Raw genomic sequence first — 22,368 nt, 5'->3', positions numbered from 1 at the left:
AGCTGTCAGCTTTTTAGAACCTCAATGGATTTAATCTATCTGTGGCGTTTTTCTCAGGGATAGTAAAGCACTGAAGGATGCAAATCTCCCTCCTGTCATCTGCCAGGATGTTGAAAACCTCCAGTAAGTGTGTCAAATGTAATTAGATATATCATGTTGAAGAATGTTAGAATCTATTTTAAGGGGAACATCTCTGTTGGTAAAAATTTTAATATTTTTATAAACAAAGCAGAATAATGGGAATTAAAATTCTTTTATTGTCAATCTGAGAAAAGCATGTGAACTGTGGATGAATTTTTAATATTTCCTTTTTAAAAAACACTAGGACTCTGACCAGCCTATAGTAAATATACTTTTTTCCTTTAGGAAAAAGGTGTATTTTTTTGGAATTCAGTTTTATGTATCTTTTTAGGAAATTTGTGAAGGAACAGAAACAGGTACAAGAAGAAATTAGTAGAATGTCTTCAAAAGCCATGCTTAAAGTACAAGAAGATATTAAAACTCTGAAACACCTTCTGTCACTGACTGCCAGTGGATTACAGAGGAACACCCTCAGTATTGATAAGTTGAAAACAGAAACTGCTCAGATAAACTAACTTAAAGTAATTTTATTGTAGGGTTTTGTTTCATTTTATTTAAGTCTTATAGGTTATAAGACTTGATATAGATGTACTGTAAGAAAACTGTATAGCATGTGTGCTTTTTAAAAAAAGATTTTATTTATTTAAGAGAGAGAGAAAGAGAGCATGAGATGGGGGAGGGTCAAAGGGAGAAGCTGACCCCTTGCTGAGCAGGGAGTGAGTTGCAGGACTCAGTCTTGGGTTTCAGGATCATGATCTGAGCCAAAGGCAGTCGCTTGACCAACTGACACCCAGGAGCCCTAGCTTGAGTACTTTTAAGTTGCTATGATACTAGTAGTCACTAGTTTGTTTTGAGTTCTGATTATTTATGAGGCAGTATTTTAAGCAATTTATATTAGTCCAGTTTAGTTTTCCTGACAGCTCTATGGGTTACAGCATTGAATTTTAGAATTCAGAAATCATGACCACCTCTTTTTGGCTCTCAAATGCACTCTTGTCCACAAACAGCCTGACTCTGCACTAATCCTTGGTGCTACCCTCTCCCTCTTCTCTTTAAAGAGAAATAGCTACTCCAACAAATGAACTAGCTTCGGGCAAGATGATATTGTGTTAGAGGGCATACTGATGAGCGTGAGATGGCCAGAATTCCACTGTTCGTGTGAATTTTAGGTGTATGTGAAAATTGACCTGGATATATGACCCATACTAGTGTAAGTGGTACTTGAAGCTAAAAGAATGGATATTTAGGAGAGCAGAAATAGGCATGAATGAGAAAAGATATCTTCCAGGAAACCAAGCTCAAGGACTCTTGCCTCCTCGATTTCACTGCTGGGTCCTTCCGCACAGTCTGTTGGTATTCACCCCTTCTCTTTTCCCTGCCATCTCTCTGGTCTGTGCCCTCACTGCTTCATGTCTAACCCAGGAGAATCAAAACCCCTGCTTCCCTACTCTGCTCTGAACTCCGGTATGACATTGTCCGGTTAATTCACCTGTGACTCTGCTTTCCCTGGATAGATTGGACCAGAGAATCAAGTCCATACTGATTAATCTAATAGTCCAGGTCCTCTTTGATGTCTTACACAACCTGTCCCCTCAGCCTTCACCCTTGCTTTTTCTTTCAGCTGTAGCCATCGGTGTATTACTGAAACATCATAGGCATGGTGGTCAGAGCTGAGGGTATAATTAAGAGCAAAAAGCAAGCCCTGCCCTCATAGAATGTATAATGTAGCAGAAAAGCCAGACATAGCAGTCTCCTTGCTTCCCTCCACGTTCTAGCCTGTCCCCATTGTGCTACAGCTTCCCCACCTTCATCCAGAAAGCCCTGCCCTGCCATTTTCACCCATTCAGACCTCTTCTCACACTAAGTGCTGAAGACATTCCTTCTCTTCACCACTGAATGCATAATTGGTCACAGAGAGTTATTCAAATGCAGTGTCTTCCTTTGGGGATGGCAGCCGCCATTAGTACTTACTGTGGGACAGGCTTCTCACAGAGCTGTGCCTGGAGTTGATACCCAGGACATACTTGCTGAGTCAATAAAAGAATGGATTTGGTTATGATATCCTGTTGGGAATAGCTGTCTTCTTCATTAAAACAAAACTTAGAACCTCTAGGATTTTTAGTTCTTCTGGACTAAAATGTCCAGACATTTAGAAATGTCTGATCATTTCTCTTGAAGACAGACAAACTAGGCTCCAAGAGCAGCAAGGATTGACCTTTCCACTGGGGGTTCCTGGCTTTGGTTTTCTCGCCCATCCGTATTCTGCCTCTTGTAGTTTGTGATTTCCAGTTCGACACTTGGGCCCAAAACCCCTCCTTCATTGCACTTGGCCTAACTGACACAGACTCTCCACTTCACCTCCATACAAGTGGGGAAAATCAATTTTTATTGAGAAGAACTCATTATCTCTGTAGTGCCCTTTTTATAAAGCACTCAGATCATTTCAAACACATCATAACTTGTGTTCTTACAGTATCCCTGTGAAGTAAAGATGGTTTTTATTAGAGAAAAAAATTTTTTCAATAAGAGCATTAAAATAGGTGAAGTAGAGGGGCACCTGGGTGACTCAGTCATTAAGCATCTGCCTTCGGCTCAGGCATGATCCCAGCGTCCTGGCATCTAGTCTCACATCGGGGCTCTCTGCTCAGCCGGGAATCTGCTTCTCCCTCTCCCACTCTCTCTGCTTGTCTTCCTTTTCTTTCTCTCTGTCAAATAAATAAATAAATAAATAAAATGTTTAAAAAAAGGAAACAACTTTAAAATTTTTTCTTAAAAATAAGAAAGAAAAAGTAGAAAACCATTTAGAGGAGACCTTCCAGTTCTATAACCTTCCAGAGCATTTAATGATATGGGTATCTCCTACAGTGATAGGGGTGAAACAAAGATGTGTATGGTGTTTTATTTTGTTTTGTTTTGTTTTGTTTTAAGTAAGCACAAGAAAACACTCTGACATAGAGGAAACCAAGCAGTAACATAATCGAGCATCAGGAATTAAAGTAGGTTGATAGTCACTGAGAAATGTGTATAGTAAACAGAATTAATAATGAAGATTTAAGCCACTGTGTAAGAAAACCCAAATTTAAATCCCAGTTAAGTTATTCCTTTTCACAAATGTTTGGTTCATTATAACTATGGGCACACACACACCCGGTAGGCATCTTGCATTAGGAGGGAGATTCAGGCATTGGTCTCTTGTTCCAGACTTGAGGTTTAAAAAAATTGGATACAGATACTTATATATGATACCAAATATAATATATTGCTCAAGTTGTTTCTTTGTGAAAAACATCTTAATGTTTTGGATTCTGAGAACAACATGTATTCCATGTCTGAAAAGGAGACTAAGGAAGGCAAAATACAGAAAATGAAGAAGGAAGTCAAAATCACTGTCAGCCTAAAGTCCATAAGATAGTGACATTAAAGTTTTGAAGAACATCGTTACAAACATTTTTCTGTATATGCCTACAAATAAATAGGTACCTATTTACGTAGGTACTGAGACATGCACTCAGCTTGCAAATTCTGAGTTTGCCACCCTTTCTTTATGTCAGCTGTACGGTGTGGACTTCTTACCCTGAAAATAGATGCACATGATATAGCTGTATAGTAGACGTGTTGTGCTAAAACTTACGTAAACACTCCCCTGTCAACAGACTTTAATGTTTTGTTTTCAAGTTTAAGACATTTTGCTAAACTTCCCTCTAGAAAGATCGTACCAATATATACTCCCAGCAATAGGGCATGCCACTATTTTATGAAATGCAGGTATTGTCGTTTAGGCATCCTGCAATTTTAAAAATCTTGACTTTACCAGAATTCTTTTGTTGTGCTTGAAACCCTGAAGTGTTAGATAGGCAGTTGGCCTAAAGCCAAATGTTGGCCCATCGTTTAAAGCTTATATGTCCACTTCCATCACACACCCAGAATTTTGTCTTTTAAGAAATCAAAAAAGATCAGGGATTTGTTTGTTAATAGGTTTGCATGAGCAGGGGTCTTCCCATAAAGCTAAGTTACTGGTTATAGAGTATTTGGTAGTGGTGAGGGTTAGGCAGTAAAGCAAACAATTCTTAATATTGAAATGAGATCACAGAGGGGCCTCTCATCCCTCACACCGTGTGATCTACTACTCGGAAGTGTCAGAATCTCAAATATCTGGATTATAAGCGTTCTACTTTGGCATTTACCTGTTAGATCAAATCCCCAGGCTCTGGCCACATGAGAAGTGTTATTCTTTCAGTTATTTGAAGAATTGTCTGAAACTAGTTTAATGAAATACTTGAATAAGTAAGTGACTTTAATAGGGCCTTAAAATTGGTTATCACTCAGGCACTTGGGTGGCTGAGTGGTTCAGCATCTGCCTTCGGCTCAGATGCTACATCGGGCTCTCTGCTCTGCGAGGAGTCGGCTTCTCCCTCTCCCTTTGCCCCTCCACCTTGCTCTCTCGCTTTCACTGTCAAATAAATAAATAAAATCATTTTTTTTTAAATTATGGTTTTCACTCCTTTTCCAACTTGAGAACTGAAACTGGAGTGCTTTCTTAACATTAGTGACTACAGTCATGGGGGAGGGTTCTACTTTCCACCACAGCTTCTTGAAAGCAGGCTGTCAAATTTTCCCATAGAAATGATAGTAAACTTGGAAAGTTGTAGTCTTGACCAAGAATCAGCATCAAGTAGACCAGGCCTGTACGTTAAAAGCAAAGATAAAATAGCTTTAAAAAGTATAATAAATGTGAATCTGTGTTTCAGATCTAGATCTATAAATACAGATAATGGACCTCTAAAAACGTGGTTGTCATCACCTCTAAAATTACATTTATGTGTGAGTGCTCATATGACATATATACGCACACAATTTGTAATGTATATAAATACTAATCCTATTTTACAGGACCTTTGTTATCATTCTTTTCAGGACTGTTTAAGCTGATCCCTATTTTCGATTCGAAGCTGTAGTGTGTGGAAACAGAGCTACATGTAGTTTCATTGATTATCACTCTCAAAGTAGCCATCTTGGAATTTATTTCAGAAATCACAAAGGATTGTAATCCAGTTTTGAATCCGTTCGTCCTTTTATCTTCTTTGCTCTCTTTCTCTCAGTGCCAAGGCCAGTTTTGCAGGGGAGGGAAGTATAAAAAGACAATTACCCTTTAAGAAATCATGGGGAGATCAGAACCCAGGCTTTGCTTTGGTTATGTCCTTGGTATTTCCAGGGTTAGGGAAGGCTTACCCAAGAGGTCTGTGTGTGGCTCTTTTACCTGCAGAAGTTTTAAAGTATTAGCTCCTGAAATGAACTCCCTCATCTGCCCCACCCCCAGCAGGGGCCTTCAGTCCCCACTCAGGTGAGGCTCTGATACAGCGATGATAAGTGCATTGAAAATGACCCTCCCTATAATTCTTTTAAGTGAGAAGCATCATTAATGACTGGTGGTTATATATGTGTGTTTTCTCCAGGCTAGTGGTGAGAGGAGAGGGTGGATTTAACAATTGCTAGGCCGGGGAAATCTCAGCCTGGTAACCCTGTCCAGGACGCAGGAGCTCAGAGTAGCAGCCAGCAGCATGCACAGCCACTGTACCACAACAGTCCCAGCTCACAAAAGGTGAGGCCTTGAGTTTGCATGTTTTCATTCATCTGCCCTCAGGGAATCCTTGTGACAAACTGGTAAGATTTAAATGAGGGCTGTTCCTCTGTTGGAAAAGGTGAACTCAGGTGTTTGGGGGTGTGGAATATGTGTTTGGCTACTTTGAGAGTCCCTGTATAGTCTGTTCCTCAGCCAGTAGGGGTGGTTTCTTAGTAAGAAGGTCCCTCTGCCAGATTGATGAGAAGTGTTTGATCTTCTAGAAAGACTTCTTTGTTTGGTCCTGCTTGAAAGTGGGATTTATCTTGGTTTGCTCATTCAGTTGTAACAGGAGGTTATGTAACTGAAAAAAAGACAATGACCAACAAGTCCATACTTAGCGGTTGGGCAGGTTGCCTACAACAACAGAATTCCCTATGTGAATATGAAGCATAAATCATACTTTCTGATAGGTACATGCAAAACACATAACGCATTTCTTTTTATGTTCCAGTTCATAGGAATACTACGCTAGATCATTTTAAATTCCCGTATGTTGAGCTTTTTGCTGCATCTTTCATATTTCAGTGCTTTTATAATATATTCCTAGGTCATTTATCTGTGCCAAAAATTCTGATGCTTTCTCACTTTGGATGCAGCAATTAGTAGAAGTCAAAAAACAGTGGCACTTTACTGTGTTCTCAGTATTATTTACTTCATGTGATCTTTCATTTGAACTCAACTTCTAGTAGGCCAGAATTTTTACAACGATGCTATTTACCAACTGTGTGAAAATCACACATCGGAAACTTCCTATAGTTTTTTGGTTTGTTTGTTTGTTTTTACTTCCTATAGTTTTTAAGTAGACCAGTAAATAAGTATTTTTTTAGCAAAGCAATTTAATTTTACTTAAGGAGAATGACTTGAGAAATACATGTTTAGCTTAAAGTGGCTTCTTAATGTAAGTACAATTTGAGAGAATAACTCTGTAAGGTCACAGGAGCCCAAGAAAGCATCATTTAAAGGCACAAGTATTTTTGGCCCATCAGGTTTATCTGGTTTTCTGAGCTGAAGTATACACTTGTCACTGGTCTTTGTACAGCTAAAACTATAAGAAATTATAAGCACAAACTTCATCTTATTTTTGAACAGAAAACGAAATGTGTGAAGGGAACCTATAATTTTGCTTTCACAATGATGACTACGAAAAGCAGTTATTGTTTCGAAAAGGAATTTGAATAGGAGTTGTTCATATCACTGGTCCTTGCTTTACAAGTTACATATATATACATATTCCTAAAGAATCCTAATTAAGGCAAAAGTTGGTAACTGAATCCATGAATTCTACAGAAATTGGAAATATGGGTGCTCAAAGACTATGCTACAAATTTAAGACTGTTTTAAGAACTACTTAACCGTTTCAGCGTTCATATAGAGGACAATTTATGTCCTTTTGTTTGTTTTGGGCACATATATTTTTCTTTTTACTAGTTCCTCTTCCTTAATTTTAAGTGGTGGTGTTTTAAATAGCAATGCTGAATTCTTACTCTAGGTGCTCTGTAAACCTGCTTGTTAGAACAGCCACATGAAATGTAATTTTAAGCATTAATTTAGCAATTTACCATTAACATACAGCATTTGTGATGTCAAATCCTACTTTAAAAAAATAAAGGTCTCCTAGGGAAAACAAATACAAATTCATCAAAACAACCTGTTCAGAGGATAATCATTGTTAAAATTAAAGCATACATTATTACTAAGCCCCTGTGTGGCCCCTGCTTGGAAACATTCATAAAGTGTTAAACCCTTAGAAGTTTCCATGAAGTATACCAAGAGTAATCTGTGAAGTTTGGCTAAAATGCATACATCTCAGCCATATGGAGGAATAAAACAACCACCTCTTATTGACTCGATTCCTGACAGACACGAACGTTGAAGTCAATGTGCTCCCAGCTTAGTTTACCTGGATTGTCTTCATAATACCGTGGGTCTTGCCCAGTTTGGAAGGATGCAACATAGATGTCATATGCTACGTTACCACCTGTAGACCTTTACAGGTTTTCTATGAGGTCAAAATTCTAGGAACTCTAGGCTATTTAAGTAGTGCCCTCAAGAAAATTTCAGAGTGTTGGTTTCAGGAGCAGAGAAGAGCAGACACCCCTGCTGGTGCAGGGCTTGACTGACACGTCGTACCTGTCTGCTCTGAAGCAGTGTCACTAAAGGAAATGTTACAGTTCTAGCAAAAGAATTCATCTAGTTCTACTGTTGATATTGTTAGTCGTGGTAGTAGTTTTCTTGTTATCTACAATGCTGTTACAGTATATGCGTTAAGGAACCTTTTGAGATAGGAGCTTCCATTATTACACTTAATGGGATAGCACCCTTGTAGTGTGGATGCATATAGCATCATGCTGTATGAACATACACAACTACATATGAATACATGTTTATGTATATACACTATGTGTGTGTATGTGTATTTTTTTTAAACTTGAATCACTTCAAATCCCAGTGTGATCATGCGTAGCTATATAATTTGGAGCAAATTACATGAACTTTCTTTTTTTTTTTTTTAATTTTATTTATTTATTTGACAGACAGATATCACAAGTAGGCAGAGAGGCAGGCAGAGAGAGAGGAGGAAGCAGGCCCCCCGCTGAGCAGAGAGCCCGATGTGGGGCTCAATCCCAGGACTCTTGAGATCATGACCTGAGCCGAAGGCTGCGGCTTACCCCACTGAGCCACCCAGGCGCCCCTACATGACCTTTCTAATAAGGCTATTCCCTTGTTTATAAAATGGGGCCAACCATAGGATTTACACTCCGGACCATTGTAATGAAATGTAATGAAACCATGAAAATGAAATAATACATGTGAAGCCATTTGCTTTACACATAGTAAATCTTCAATAAATGTTAGTTACTATTGCTATTTTAATATTAATATTGCATAGGTACACATTGTTTTTTATAGCATTCTAATTTAAAAAAAGGTGATGTTTTAAATTTTCCTTTTCTTCTAGGAGTGTCCCCATAAGTAGAAACAATATCGGTAAAAATTGCTTTTTCCTGAGAACACAGTTTGTTGGAAAATTGTTCTCTTCCTTAACTTTTTCAAAAATTCAGTTATTTCATATCCTTATAGCTTTCCGTGAAGGTTGTGAAGATGAGTTTGCACCCATTTCATGACCGAGCATTCTCATGAGTAAGAAACAGAAGATAGATCTATACCTTTTTTCTGGCAGTTAACAAAATCCACACTTTACTTTTGTACTATTCTGTCACCATTTCTCTCAAAGAATAGAGGAGAGAGAGAGAAATAAAATTAATTAGCTTGTCTTCAGAATCTTAAAACTCTAGTGCATTATTTACCTTTGTAGAATTGGCCCTATTTTGACTTCCATATGTCAACAGTCCTGAGTTTTTTCTGTTCCATACATAGTCATATGAAAATACAGCCGTCCAAAGTCTGACATTGTGATCCCCAGTGTTCGGTGTCATGTTTGTACCATGAGGAACTGTGTATTATTTCTACAGTAACTGATTTTAACTGTGACTTTATCATTTTTTCCTTCAGTTTCTTTACTTTACTTCAGCTATGTATTATTTATTTTGCAATGAATTTTCTTCTCCTGTGTTAGGATCTTACCCAGTGTGTTACATGCCAAGAAAAACACATTATTGTAAAGAAGGAACCACCTGAGTCCCTGGGAATGACAGTGGCAGGGGGCAGAGGAAGCAAGAGTGGTGAACTGCCCATCCTTGTAACCAGTGTGCCAGCTCATGGCTGTCTGGCTCGTGATGGCCGCATCAAGAGAGGTAAGATAGGGAGGGCTGGGAACAGTGAAACTCCTCCCATCTTCTCCCTGCATGCCACTCATGTTTGAAAAAAGTAACAAATATTCCCCAAATTTTCTATTAAATATGATTTTTTAAAAATCTTCTAAAGTGTCCCTTCCATATATAAGTGTAAAACCTCTCTCTAAGGTTAGAAAAACGCCTAATGGGAAGGAAAATTGCTGCAGTTTGATGATGTTTTCATTCTTTTTTTTTTTAAGAATTTATTAATTTATCTGACAGACAGAGATTACAAGTAGGCAGAGAGGCAGTCGGGGGATGGGTGGGGGGAAGCAGGCTTCCGGCTGAGCAGAGCCTGATGCGGGCTCGATCCTAGGACCTGGGATCATGACCTGCGCTGCAGGCAGAGGCTTTAACCCACTGAGCCACCCAGGTGCCCTTTCCCTTATTTTCTAATGTTTATTTAGATCATTGCATTATTTTATGTTGGAAAAAAACCTCTAAAAAATAGAACACTCATCTTTTCCTTCCTAACCTTTTATATAATCCTTGTGGCCCTTTTTTTTTTATTATATTACTTGGCAGGGCAACAAACACTTTTTTTTCATCCTTAAGCAAAGGATGCTCAAATCACAAGTTTCATTTCTTTGTGTAGACCCAAGGATGTCTTCTCTTTAATTATTCTGATACATTCACACTGAGCAAACTCTGTAGGACTATATCTATAAAACTGTGTAACTCTAAAACAGGATATGTTAAAAATTCATTTCTAAGAGCAAAAGATCAAATAATTTTTGAGCAGGAAAGAACCATAGAAATCACTGAAGCCCAAAGAAGAAAAATGAACATGCCCGGGTCCTGCACATTAGCAAAACGAGGTCTAATGACTTGGACTTCCAGTCACATCACAGTGCCTGAAGCCACAATCTTTCCTATATATGATGAAAATATCTTAAAGTTTTGAGTTGTTTTGGAATGTTTTCCATGAATTGGATTTTTCCCTCGATATCGTAAGAATGACAGAGATGTGAAAAAATTACAAATAACAGGATGCATAGGGAAGATAATGACTTGGTAGCTCATCTCATTTTCTTGTTTATTCCTTTGGACAGGTGATATATTGCTGAATATCAATGGCATTGATTTGAACAATTAAAGTCACAGTGAGGCCATGGCTATGCTAAAAGCCAGCGCTGCGTCCCCTGTTATTGTCCTGAAAGCACTTGAAGTCCAGACTGTCGAGGAGGCAGCCCAGGCTACTGAAGAGCAGCCAGGCACCTTCAGTGAGAATGAGTAGGACTCCAGCTGGTCCCCGTCGTGGGTCATGTGGCTTGGGCTTCCAAGGTAGTGACAGTGTTTCAGCAGTTTCGTAGTGACAACATTTCTCAGTATGGAACACAGTAAATTCATTTGTTCAGGGTGTGAGGGGGAAGGTCCTGGTCAGAGATGAAAGTGGCAATGGCATATCAAGTTATAGAAGAAAAGGGTATTTTTTTCCTTAGGTTATTATATTTTAAAAGATAAATTTAAGGGGACTCTAGGTGGCTCAGTCGGTTAAGCATCCAACTCTGGATCTCAGCTCAGGTCTTGTTCTCCGGGCCATGAGTTTGTAAAAAATATTTTTTGTAATTCTTAAAAAATTAAAACATTCTTAAAATATAAACCCTTTACCTTATTAAAGGTAAATTTAATAGTAAAAACTAAGCTAAAAAGACTTGGTGTATCTGTTTATAAAAATGAATAAAGCCATTCTGTCCATGACTATTAAGAAGGTTCTCAAGTGGGCCAGCCATGAGATTTGGATGTTCATGCTCTTGCTTTAGAAAAGCTGTCATTTACCACACGTGTACATGCTTAGACTTCGTGTGCATTTTTCACCAGAGAAAACAGGTCAACGTGTGGGGCGTTTTGAAAAGCTTTTCTAAAACCCCTTTCTTAATCTTGTTAACTCTGTCTAAAAAGGCAAGATGTCAGAACTCAGTTTTCATTGGACTTGAGAGACTCTTTCCGCCAAACCACGGGTGTCCGAGAGTAGGTCTTCTCACCACCTTCGGGACTGTAACCCACCAGGACATTCTGTAGTTGGTCATTGTCTGCTCATGAAAGTGTTTCAGCTCCTGATGAGTGTTGTATATACTTCGGTATTGAAGTTGGAAGAATGTGTATTACTGTCTTTGTTTCTAGATCACTTTAGAGGAATGCTAAAACTGAACTATGATGAAACTTTCTCATTCTGAGCCAAGTAGGAAAATGACTGATTTTTTTAAATAAAAATAAACAATAAGAATGCCAGTTTCTTAGACATCTAGCTTCATTTGGATGTAATTTGTAATAACTAGCATTTGTATAGTGCTATGTGATATATATATATTTTAAAAGTACTTTCACGTAAAGAATAGCAGAAAAATCCAGGATGAATGGAATTCATTGTCTATCATCTAACTTACTGACTTGTCCTTGTGGTAGTGAAAAAGACCAAAAAGGCCTGAAACAGTAACAGAATTCGTATCTCAGGGCCCTGTAGGCATAGATTGGAATGGTTGCTATGAAACCATGGCCGTTCTACCTAATGGTGAGGGCTCAGCCAGCAGAGGGAACTCATTTATCCTTTTGAGTACTCAGCCTGATACACTGACGTGTCACTTGAAACCCAGCATGTCAGAAAGTCCCGGTCCCATTGGGGGAGAAGTGGTCTCCTCAGCGGCGCAGGAGCCGAGCGTGTGCACACCACTGCTGGCGGCCAGGCCGTGCTGGCGCTCCTTTAGTTCTTGTTACCTGGTGTTCCGGGTGTCCAGCTCCCCTAAGAAGTCCAGAAATGCTCACCCCATTGATCAAGGATTCCCACTCCTAGCGGCTTTTGGCCAGCCTGCCGTGTGGGAGCAGGCCTATGTCGGGCAGGACTGCCAGTTCGCAGGTGGACAAGGAGTCTGACTGGTCTCGGACAGGAGCTGGCAGCCCAGGACCCAGGTTCCCACATGGGTTCCTTGGGATTTTGGTTTGGATGCATACCCTGTCCGCTGACTTCTCTGCCTCCATGTCTGTCCCCAGGGCGGAGCATTTTCAGGTGAAACACAAAGAACAATGATATTTCAGATGAACAGTACACGGGATAATGAAATCTATTTAGGGGGTCTGCCTGTATCGAAAGGGTGTCTATCAGTCCAAGGTCACTATTCTGTGGACTCCTGGGGGTTGTGTGTTGTGTGCAGACCAGTATACACAACCAGGTATTGGGAGGGCCACTGCTCTGTGGGTACCGGCGGCTCTTTCCAGCACGTTGCACACCACACAGGGTAGCAGCTCTGCTCTTTCTCAAAAGGGAGGGTCTTTCTCTGCAGTTAGCTGGCGGTGTACCAGACAAAAGAGTTATTTGTTTTGTGTTGTGCTGTTTCATTGTTTGTTTTGGCAGAAGATTCAGAAAAACGAAAATACCTCTATCGTCTCTACAAAAGTTTAAAAAGAGGGGAATCACTCTTATGTTCTGCAGACACACACAGAAGGCCATATTGTAGTTTTCCAGGCAGAGGAAAATCCAATTGAGGTGAAGTGGCCAAGATAGAGAGAAGAGCAGTGGTTGCAGGGACTGGGGGAGGGACAGAGCAGTGAGCGATGAGGAGCGCGGATGTCTCTGTGACGGAAATGTCGTAGAAGGACATGGTTGTGCAACACTCGGAATGGACCTAATGAGACCTCCATATCCCACTGCAAAGGATGCGAGTAAAATGTTATATAAACTCAAATTCTACTTTATTTAATAAATTAAATCTATGAAGTAATTATAGAGGTGAACACAGAACACAAATACTATAAAGAAGGAAATGATGGGGGAGGGGGAGTCATGCTCTGGAGCTGCAGCCAGCACAAGCTGCTGCTCTGGGGCCGCGCCTGCTTGCTCCACGGAGGCAGGGGGCGGCAGCTCGGGGGCCGAGCCTGCTTGCTCCACGGAGGCAAGGGGCGGCAGCTCGGTGGCAGGACCCTGCTGGTCATCCAGGAAAGTCAAAAGGTCAGGTGGCTCTTCCGTGGCAGAGAAGTGAACGAGGGCCCTGACGACCATCTGCCCTGGCCCCAATGGGTCAGGGGGGTTCACTTGTCTTCCTAACCCATAGTGAGGAGCCATAGCAGGGATGGCGGGGGCCAGCTCAGGCCCCAGAGGTGCAGCAGGTGCCAGAGTGGCTGCTGGAACAACTTCCCGAGACACATCCTGATCTTGCTCTGGGGCCGGTGCTGTAGCTCCGAGAAGAGAAAGCATCATCAGCTTGGTTGACTTCCCTTTTGCCTTTCCCTTTCCCCACCACTCAGCGTGGCCTGCGTTCAAGCCCCAGCCCCCGGAAGGTGTCCCCGACGGAAGCCCATGGGGACAGGGATCTGAGACGACTCACTCTCTTCGGCCCAATTACAATCTACACAGGCTTCCTCAGGGTGGCCCACCCTGCCTCTGCCTCAGGCCCACACCAGTCACCCCCAGTCCTCCTCACCCCCAGCCTCTGGTTCCGTGGTCTTTCTGGGAGCGCATTGCCTTTCTGGAAGCAGAAGCTGGGCACAGCGCTGCAGGTCCGAGCCCGGCACATTGACCTGCAGGTAGGCCAGCAGCGTATGCAAGCTGGAAAACTCTGGAGGCTGCACGAAATCCCCTGGATACTTTTCCACCCAGGTGTTAAGGATGGCATAGACGGCCCTGGGGACAGACATGGAGGCAGAGAAGTCAGAGGACAGGGTACGCATCCAAACCAAAATCCCAGGGAACGTATGTGGGAACCTGGGCCTCTGGGCTGTCAGCTCCTGTCCGAGACCAGTCGGACTCCTTGTCCACCTGCAACCTGGCAGTCCTGCCCGAGAAAGGCCTTCTTCCAAACGGCAGGCTGGCCAAAAGCCGCTAGGAGTGGGAGTCCTTGGTCAATGGGGGGAGCATTTCTGGACTTCTTAGGGGAGCTGGACACACTCCTCAGTCTGTCTCCTTGCCCACGAGCCACTTGAATTCAACTGCATGTGCCCGGGGAGGGGTGGTGTCTGCCCTTTTAATTACCCTCACTGCACTCGCCTTTGCTCCGTGAAGATCCAACCGAGGAGGGAACAAAGGGACTCTGTGTCTAGCCAGGCCTTCCCAGGACCCTCCCCATACCTCCACCGTTACCTCCTCTGCCCGTTCACTAGGTGCCATGAGAGTGGGTCTGTTTCCACTGACACTCACCTCCCACAGGGTGTGGGATGCCTGCTGCTCCCTGGGCTCTACTGGGTCACCACTCTCCCTGAGCCCCCTCTGAGCACCCAGCGTGCAGGTGCCAACAGACTGCTGTGTGATGGTTCCTAAATCCTGTGCTCTGGGTCCCAGAATTGGGGCAGAGAGAGGGCTGGGAGGGGTCAGGGATGGAGCATGACCCTCTCAGGGGTTGAAGCTGTCCTCCATCCCCCTCTGCTCTCCCACAGTGCTCACACACCTACCCCAGCCCCCCAGGGCACCTTCCCAGTTTCCAGTAGAAGCTCTCAGACATTGACCATAAAGCAAGAATAACGAGGTGAGTCTGAAGGTCCGGCAGCCCCTCGAACTCACAGGACCCTCACTACCCTGGTGGACAGGGAAGGCCCTCCTAAAGCAGCCAAGGCTTACTCACATGTTGCGCTGCTCCTGGGGTCCGCCGACCTCATCATAGCTGGAATAAACACATCCGAATCTAGAGGAGGCCAGGGGGCATCGCATGAGATATCTGTGGATGTTGGCTTTCACCGCCTGACCCTCGACTAGCCTGCAGCCCTGGGGTGCTCTCTGTTCTGTGCAGGGATCCCATTCAGCTCCTAGATAATCGCCTCCACCTACTGGGGCTTCCTGAATGCTTGCTGAATGAAAGGGCCCCAACCAGCCCATCACTGATATCTGAGTGGGCCTGGCCCCTGCTCACCCCCAGGGATGCTTGCTCTGGATTCAGCCAGACACAGGCCCCAGAAGGAATCTCAGATCTCCCTTTCAGTGGCAAACGAGCCCAGCTCAAGATCATAGTGAGCTTCAGGGATGAGGCAGAGGCTTCATCATGAGGGGCACAGGAATGAGCAAAGAGCATGCCCACAGGCCCTCCAGCAGAATTTTCCACTGGCGCAGGCTCCTTTCCCTACAAGACGCCACTGATTCCCTATAATGCCTCTGCCCCAGTTAGGAGCAAGGGAAGCTTGGGGAAGCTTGGGGACCTGCCAGAGTCTCACAACAGGAATTGGCCAAATCCCACAGAGCAGTTAGGGGCAGGGGAGGGTGCTCACCTTGCAAAGAGGAGGTCCAGCACCTCCTGGGTGGTGGCCAAGTGACGGTATGTGTCCAGAAAGATGTGGACACAGTGTAGATCTTGTCTGATGACGGCAGGCACCAGGTGATCTACTGCGGCCTGCAGCTTGTCAGACCGCTTGGCCATCAGCACCGAGGTCTTCCTCCTCTTCCTGGTTGAACGATTTTTCCCCTGAGGTGAATCAGAGGAGACATGAGTCAGTGCTGTGGCCACCAGGAGGGTTGGGGCTTGGAGGGCAGAATGAGCCCCCAGATCTCAGGGACTTCTGCAAGAGGTGGGACAAGAGAGCCCAGAGTCCGAAAAAGAATCGGGTGACTCAGTGTCTCATTGGGCTCAGCCTAAGGTTCTTGGTTTTGCTTCAGGTCATGGTCTCTGTGTCCTGAGGCTGTGCTCCTCGTAGGGCTGTGTCCATAGGACAGTGTCTGCTTGAGGATTCTGTCTCTCCCTATACTTCTCCCCACTCTCCCCCTGTCTCTCTCTCAAATCCATCCATCAGCCAATCAGTTAAGAAGCCTCTAAGGCAAAGAGAAAATGTTCTTGGTATCCATACAAAGAATTGAAAGAAATGATGTCTGAACTTGCTTGTTTCTCAGGTCCCTTTGTGAGCAGAGTATGGATAGCATGTCCCTGCATGAGTGGCATGGATCCTGTGATTTCTGATAACATAGCCCATTCTTTTTATTTTTTTGAAAGACTTGTTATTTATTTATTTGATAGAGAGAGAGGTCACAAGTAGGCAGAGAGGCAGCCAGACATAAAGGGGGAAGCAGGCTCCCCGCTGAGCAGAGGACCCCACGCCCCCGACGTGGGCCTCGATCCCAGGACTGTGAGACCCAGGACACATGACCTGAGCTGCAGGCAGAGGCTGAAACCCCTGAGCGACCCCGGCACCCAACATATCCCATTTTTTTTAAAGATTTTATTTATTTATTTGACAGAGAGAGATTACAAGTAGGCAGAGAGAGAGAGGAGGAGGAAGCAGGCTCCCTGCTGAGCAGAGAGCCCGATGCGGGACTCGATCCCAGGACCCTGAGATCATGACCTGAGCAGAAGGCAGCGGCTTAACCCACTGAGCCACCCAGGCGCCCCATTACCCATTTTTGAGACGAGAACACAGAGATGTTTAAGGCGAGAGGGCTTAGGATAAGAAGGCACGGAGGCTGTAGGATGCAGCACTGTGCCTTGGCCAGGGAAGGGGATTACATCCAGTCCTGCCCCAGTAAAGGGCTCCATGGCTGTGATCAATGACTGGCCTTCCAGACTGCCGTGCAGTGCAGTGCAGTGAGGCCCCTGTTCCTATTCCTTGCGGGGGAGGGGTCCCAACAATGTGTTCCATCAATACCAAAGCGCAGAGCAAGAGACAGAGTACCATGGGCCCCATGTCCATTTGGATCAAAGTCTCCCAATTCACTCTTGCTAATAATGATTTGCAAGACTTGCAGAAGCTGAGGAAGGACTGTTGGGCCAGTGGGGGCATCTGGGAGCACGAGTTACGAAAATGCCTTGGCATGGGCAAAAGGAGTCTAAATCAACGGGATGAGACCTGGTCTAAAGTCTCTTTAATGATACTCCTATAAGTATGTGGACAATGGCTGTGCTTCTGTCCAAGGCGTGGGCAGGACCATGAGGCCAGTTTGGGGAAGAGATGGGATGCAGATTCACGGGAGTACAGGACTCTAGGAGGCCAGGCTGGCTTCTAGGAAGTGGGGCCCTTGGTGCTGCATGGGCGCCCCAGGGGTCGGGTCTCCCCAGCACCTGCACTCACCCTGAGCCAGCGCCAGACTCTGTTGGCCCTGTGCGGCTTCTTGTCCTTGGAGGAAGGAGAGCAGGCAATCTCCTCGGTCACCTCCTGCACCATGTCCTCTGGAGCGTTCTGTCAAGACAGTGCCCGGCAGGCAGGCAGGAGAACTTAGAGCCCTGTCTGGAGGCTTTTGTTAGTCTTCAGACCCCGGGCGCTCCATTCCAGACACACCACAGCCCAGGTGGCAGAGCCCTCCCCCAAGGAGAGAAACGTGGCCCAGCTTCAGGGCCTTGGATGTGCTCTGGCACAGCTCAGAGTCACCTCAGGAATCCCCTGTGCACCCTGCTCACGCTGACATTGGTGTGAACAAGAAGGGATCACCAGGGTATCCACTGTGCTCACCCTCCTCCAGCCCATGGGCAGGAACCCCCACATATCCCTCCTCCCCTCAAACTCCAGAGGAAGGGATGGGGCTTCCCTAGGATGGTTCAGAGGGGTGGGCATCGCCTAGTCTCCTCAGTAGTAAGTACCTTATGGCGTCTCCCTCGAAAGGTCCTGCGGCATTGGGGGGTTGGTTTTAGCCAATGTCTGCAGCATGGGAACAAGTCATTTTCCTGGGGGTTCTGGTACCCAGAGCCCCGGAAACTAGGTACACAACAGGAAAACATCTTTCTGTGTCAAGGTCCTGAGTCCAGTAACCCTGCTACTGGACTAGACTGGCTGCCTGGTTGCAGGGGTTCCAAGTTCTGAAGGCCTTTGTGAGCCAGGCAGTGACATCACTTCCTGAGATGCCCTATCGGGGCCCACTCCTGGTTGGACCCCTACACGAACAGTGCTTCCGTCTGCCATCTCCTCATCTCCCTTCTGCGTGCAAGAACACAGTGACCCCAACACACCCCTCTCCACAGGCCCCCAGGGAAGGTCTGGGAGCAGCCAGCGCCCCAGCTTGCAAACACACCTGGTTTCAGACACAAGTCTCTATTCTTACCTGGTTCAGACCCTATATAAGCCATTGTGGCAGACAGGCATGGTCTTCTTGCCACATATGGATGATTCCAGCATGTCTTTCTTACAGATGTCCACAGGCATAGGTTGGATAATAGCTATGATGTTAGAGGAGTGCTGTCACAGGTAGGAAATACCTCCCACCCAATTTCCTCCCTCCTGTCAACTTCTTGGAATCTGCTACTAATCAGATCCCACCCCACAGTCCCTCCTGGGGTTTGTGTGTTTCTGTGCACCAGCACACAAGCTCCTGTGTGCACACATGTTTTCATCGGTGCTCACATTCTGGAGTCCCAGAAGAGGACAGCCCCACTTACAGAGGGCTGGGTAATAGCTTCCCAAGGTCTTAGGCTTTGCATTTTCAATGCAACCCTAAAGAAGGGACTGGAGTATTGGCCCTTGATGGTCAGAATGTACCCTTACCCCTAGAGACCGCCTGTCCCGGGATGCAGGCCATTTTCTCCTTTCCAAAGGGTGTGATGCAGATAGGGGTCCATCCAGTGGGTCGCCATGACCCGGGATCCTCCTAAGACAAGAACCTGGGCATATGTCTCCTATCTAGGAGACCAATGATCAACCTCAGCCCGATAACATATCCAGGCCAACAGCCACTTCCTTCCAGAAAATCTTTTCCAGAGCCCCCAGTGAATGGCTACGTTGCATCCAGGACCCCAACTTTGAGGACACTCAAAGAGCTGGGTTCAAGCCTGCTAAGCATCCCTACCAGTCTGATTCTGGGCAAGGCCCGGACCCTTCAGGGATCTTCACAGTCTCCCCTCGGGGGCTCCATTGGTTCCCCAACTCCTCTGTAAACATGTTTGTGTGACCCTTCCCCAGAGTGTGGTCCGGACTTGGTGATTCACTTTCATGTCACAGAACGTGGCCACGTGACCCAAAGGCCCTTCTGAGATTTCGTTCGAAAACTCATTGCCCAGCCCCATGTTGACTCGGATCCATGTTCTCTCTCCAATCTTCATACTGGAGCACAAGCTCCTTGGTTGAACCATGACCCAGACATATGCCCGTGGCCCAGACCTGTGGGCCCACAGCAGACAGAAGTCAGGTCTTTGAGATGGGCTGTATCTGGCCCATGCCCCTGAGTGTTCTCAGGTTCTCGGTGAAGCAGGTCCTCCCTTGGTGTTGTCATCAGCCCAGTTTAAGGAGAGACTCTGGCAGGAGCCCCCAGCAGAGCACTGCTGGATTCCTGATCCCCTGAGACCACGAGGCAGCATTTGTTGGTTCAGCCACTGACTGTGGGGAAGTGCGGTCACACAGCCCTGGGAGAAGGGCACTGATACTGACCAACTTCCCGGGCCCTGGCCCTCCTCCCCTCCCACTCTGGTCCTTCCTCATCTTCTCTGGCCACCCTGGCCCCCTTTCTAACCTCCAGTCCTCTGCTCCATGGTGCCCTCCGCCAGGTGGAATGCACTCGCATTTGTGCAGGGCTGTCTCCTTCTTTTCCTCCCGCAGGAATTCTCCGTGTCATCTCAGCACAGCCTTGTCATACCCCTCACCGGGTGGAGTTCGGGCCTTAGTTATGTCCCTTGCTCTTTTGCCTTGGAGCCATCGCTTTTCCCGTTCACATTTTGGTTTCTCGTTTGTCCATCTTCTGCTCTAGACCCTGAGCTCTCAAGAGGAGAACTCTCTGGACTGATAACCCCTGGCACCATCTGAGTGCACAGGGCCCAGTGGCTGAATGAGCGGGAGACAGGATCCGTCCCAGCACAGACCAGCTCCGTTGTTTGAGCCTCACTGATTTTAGTCCTGTGTAAGCCTTTTGTTTTATTTTTTAAGTTAACTGTGCCTGTTGTGGGCCTCAAACTCATAGCCCTGTGATCGAGGATCCTAATGCCTGAGGAAGCCAGGTGTCTCTTTGGTCCTCTTTAAAGGTTTTAGGCTGATCACTATTCAAGTGAACTTGGTCATTTCAACATGCTGTACGGAGCTATATTACATTACGCTGAATGACCATGTAACTCCCCAGGTTTTGGTAGCCTGTCACCACAGAGGTCCCCCCCTTGACAGTGCTGAGTGGATCTTCAGATTGGAGACTGAAATCCTTTCTGTGTTCTTCAGGAGCCCAGAGTCTCTCCACCATCGGCCTTCTCCCTCCTTGGGATGACATGCACCTCTGATGCCATCAGCACAAGAAGAAAGATGACAAGGAAATACACACAGGAGGGTGTTTCCGGCCAGGTCTTGAAGGCCTCAAGGTTCACTTTGATGCTCAATCTTTCATGTATTATTTTAGGATTTTATTTCTTTATTAGAGGGAAAAGAGCACAAGCAGGGGGAGGGGTAGAGGGAGGAGAACCAGAGAGATGCTGATCTGAGGAGGACAGGGGGTGGCTGATATAGACCTGTGCAGGGAACAGCGGAGGCCGCCCAGAGCTAGCCTCTGTCATCTGGTGGGCCGGGAGTAAGGAGTAGCCTCAGATCCCTGTGCCCATGACCTGCTATCAGGGGAGACCCTCTAGGGATTGCTTCCTGGACTCAGAGAACATTGAATGGTGGGGAAATTTTCCTTGATTTAGGAGGGACATGAAAAGTCAATCATTGGGTTCATACTTTCTCTTCTTGGACCGACAGCCCCAATCTCAGAAGAAGATGCTGAACCACCTCAAGAGCTACCTCTAGCTCCCACTGTGGTGCCTGCAGCAGCTTCAGAGCCCGAGGGGCCTGGATGGAAACCAGTTGTGAGTGTGATACAGCTATGGATACAGCTGAGGGGAGCCTGAAGGAGCCTACTGCAAAGTTTCTATGGACAACCAGGTGCATGATTGAAAGACTTAGGGATCTACCCCCGTGGGGGACATTCCTGGCTTAAAAGTGTTCAAGCGGTGGAGCGGGGCAATATCCCAGGTGTGACAGCATGATTTCAGGATCCCGGGGGTCCCCAGAAGGCCCGCTGTGGCCCGAATGCTTCCCAGTTCCCAGACATCAGTTAGGGAGGATGGCTGAAAACCAGGAAGCTAGGTCCCGGCTTTCTGCTCTGGGAAGCAAGCTGGGCCCAGACACCACCTTATTCCATCCACAAAGTCTCACACATCTCGCCATTCTGGTTGCAATGAAGAAATGGACTGTACACCAGAATTTCGTACCTGTGGATTATGCCCAGGATTTAAGGTGCTAGAGAAACATTTTTTGACATAAGGATGGAGAAATGGTTCCTCCACAACAGCTACTGGAAGGACAACTGAAGGATTATTTCAGCACCGGAAGTCAGACCTGCAGGAGTGAATGGGAAACAAAGAGCCCGGTGGGTAAGTAGTTAGCCAACATGTCGGGAAATCTGAATTACCATTAGCTGTAAAACACACGAAAAAGCCATTTCGAGAGATGTTAGTGACAAGTTGGAATCACATGATAATGCACATTGTTAGAACAACTGAAGGTACTTAGCATTAAAGGATTCTGAGATTCTCATTTTGTGCTCTAAGAGGGGTAATAGACTCAGTTCAGACGTAAGTTACACGTGCTTAAGACTTTGGGTTTTTTAAAGATTTCATTTATTTATTTATTTATTTGTCAGCAAAAGTGTGAGAGCGCACAAGCAGGGGTAGCAGCAGGCAGAGGAAGAAGTGGGCTCTGGGCTGAGCAAGCAGCTTGATGCAGGACTCAATCCCAGGTCCCCAGTATCTTGGCCCGAGCCGAAGGCAGATGCCTAAGAGACTGAGCTACGTAGGCGTCCCTACATGGGCTTAAGAGTTTTAAAGATGGGGCACCTGGGTGTCTCAGTTGGTTAAGGAACTGCCTTTGGCTCAAGTCATGATCCTGGAGTCCCAGGTCCCACATCAGGCTCCCTGCTCGGCAGGGAGTCTGCTGCTCCCTCTGACCTCTCCCCTCTCATAGTCTCTCTCTTGCTCTCTCATTCTGTGTCTCTCTAATAAATAAATAAAATGTTTTTTTAAAAAAAGA

At 45.5% G+C, this 22,368-nt stretch overlaps 1 protein-coding gene across 5 annotated transcripts in view; it reads left to right on the top strand.

Annotated features, from left to right (window-relative positions):
• The window catches only part of LOC131813851 (ral guanine nucleotide dissociation stimulator-like), a 225,468-nt gene that overhangs the window by 176,964 nt on the left and 26,136 nt on the right, over positions 1–22,368 (top strand). For 3 of the 5 annotated variants that reach the window (XM_059144363.1, XM_059144362.1, XM_059144361.1), the window contains exon 1: positions 21,343–21,713. The exons of the other annotated variants lie outside the window; for them this stretch is intronic. The gene's annotated coding sequence lies outside the window, so the exon portion shown is untranslated. Of the gene's footprint in view, positions 1–21,342; positions 21,714–22,368 lie in introns of those variants that run through there. 5 annotated transcript variants of the gene reach the window in all.

This window comes from Mustela lutreola, chromosome 13, assembly GCF_030435805.1.
Source record: "Mustela lutreola isolate mMusLut2 chromosome 13, mMusLut2.pri, whole genome shotgun sequence".
NCBI lineage: Eukaryota > Metazoa > Chordata > Mammalia > Carnivora > Mustelidae > Mustela > Mustela lutreola.
Note: the sequence above shows the minus strand (reverse complement) of the source record. Positions and strands in the feature narration are given on the sequence as shown.